Raw genomic sequence first — 2388 nt, forward strand, 5'->3', positions numbered from 1 at the left:
TAAGTGTCTTTGGCAGTAGAAGCAGCCCTCCACTCCTGTCTGAAGAGCTGTCCCCCTTGCATGAAGAACTGGAGGAGGCTCTGATTCTCCTCAGAACATTTCCCTACCACCTATCATTGCTTCTCCTACTGTAACTAGATACAAGTCTCAGTGTCCCACAATCCTTTGGGGGTCACTTCACCAACCTCTGTTGCCAGCGGTGCCTCTGCTTGAGTTTTGCTCCTGCCTGCTGGGCTTGTCCTGCCCACTCAACCTGTCAGATGCACTTGGTTTGCGCTACAGACCTGGATCCCACACCCACTGAGGGCGAGGCACGAGTGAAGAGGTGAGGGGTATGTGAGGGAGAAAGTGCAGGGTCCAGCCACTGCACACAGCCAGGTACACTGGCTGCTGCAGTGGGGCAGGCAGCTCCAGGCACTGGTTCTGTGTGAGGCTGTGGCTAAACCAGGCGTACCACAAGCAGCTTCTGCTGTGGACACTGGCATCTGGATGAGGAGAATGCAGTGGTGCCTGAAAACTCGGAGACATCAGCAACAGTGGAACCCCAAGGGGTGGGGGTGGGCATGTTACAGCTCTCTTGTTCCCACCACCTGCAGCATGGTGAATGACGAGGTGGGTGTGTTTTAGCCAGTTTGTGTTACAGCTCTTTCAGTCCCACTGACTCACTCTGGCCCATGGTTCCTGGGCTGGCCCGGTTCTGCTGCTGCTTCCCATCACATGGGGCAGCTTCCCAACACCAGTGAAAGGTGGGAGGGCTATAGTGTTACAGCATTGGCTCAGGAAGTCCCAAGGTCTGGACCCCTAGAAGGGTCGCAACACTTCACTCCCACAGTCCCACAAATGGGAGCATGTTACTGCCTGCAGCTCAGCAAACTGGCCAGGAAAGTGTTACATTTTCATGCCTGCCATTTGGCAGGTCCCGAGTTCTTGCCCCATGTTCAGGAAGAATGAGGTTACAGAGACAACTGGAGGGTGAGCAAGGCAGAGAAGTGCTTTATTGAGTGACAGAACAGCTCTCAGCAGAGAGGAGATCTGAAGTGAGTAGCTGCTATACACAGGCAGATAGGTAGTCCTACATGTGGCTGAGTCTGGGCTCAGAATGGGCGCAGAATCGAGGAAGTGCATGCTTATTGGTCCATGGGCGGGCCCAGGAAAAGCACTATCTGACTGGCCGAAAGGCATCAAGGAAGTTATCACACTGGGCCATGGAATCCACCCAGAACTGGCAGCCCAGCTCCCAGGCTTCAGGCCATCTCTGGCTTCAGGTTTGGGCCTCACCGGGGACCCACTCCTTCCTGCCTAGGAACCTGTCTGCCTCCTGCCACCATTGTCAGCAAGTCTAAGGATGAGATACAGAGGATGATCTGAGAGGAGCCATAATACACACCAAAAAGTATTGCATGATTTTGCCAATTTCTATCAATAGAAACCTGGAGAATGTGTGTAGGAATGGATCTTAAGGTTATCCTAGTCACTTTGTGCTGCTACAACAGAATACCACAGAAATGATAATACATGAAGAAGTTTAGAGTCTGGCAGAAAGTATGGTGAGAAGTCAAGCAGGGAAGCTCCCTCACAGGCAGGTAAGCTAGGGACCTGGCACAGGCACAGCCTCTGCCCTGCAGACACCTGGAGCTCTCGCTGTGACACCTACTGGCCAAGCCCAGGCCTTGAAGCAGCTGCGAACCTCTCTCCACTCCACTTTGGTGATCTGATGGCACCAGTGGCCTCTCTGAGCCTGGCCCCGCCAGTGGCCAGTGTCTCCTTGTCCAACCCTGCTGTGCTTGGACGCAGCACCTTTGGGTGGCAGCGCGTGTGGCAGGGTGGGAAGGTGCCCCACATGCGCTGAGGGCCATCACGGCGTGGGGCAGAAGGAGGCAGGTGTTTGCACCAAGCTCAGCCACCTCCTCGGGCTTGGAGCCATGTAGTTCTGGGTCCTGGCATGACCGCTGTGTCCTAAGAGCAAATCCAACCTAGTCCTGACAATGAGGAACAAAGGGCTGAACACTTGAAAGGTAAATGGAGCCCTACATGACAATGAGTGGAACAGTTAACAGTTTGCAGTCATCCAGTGATTGCGGTTGGTCTTCATTCCACCAGATCTTAATGTGGGAAGTGAGAAATGGTAGGATGACATGCCACAGTTGGTCCATTGGAAAGGCCCACCACCCTTTGGGAAGACTGGCCATTCATAGACAGCCTGTGTATATAATATGAAAAAGGTGCTCTCAACAATCCTGCCAACCATTTAAAAGAAAAATTTGGTACATCTAGCCTTTCTAGGTGAAAAGAGGTTGCTGACATATGACAGAGTTAAAAAATTACATATCCTGTAAAAGCCCACTTGTTTACAAAATCATAGAAATTAAATGTAGTCTGAAAGTGACT

The sequence above is a fragment of the Colobus angolensis genome, unplaced genomic scaffold (assembly GCF_000951035.1).
Source record: "Colobus angolensis palliatus isolate OR3802 unplaced genomic scaffold, Cang.pa_1.0 Scaffold341, whole genome shotgun sequence".
NCBI classification, from domain to species: Eukaryota; Metazoa; Chordata; class Mammalia; order Primates; family Cercopithecidae; genus Colobus; species Colobus angolensis.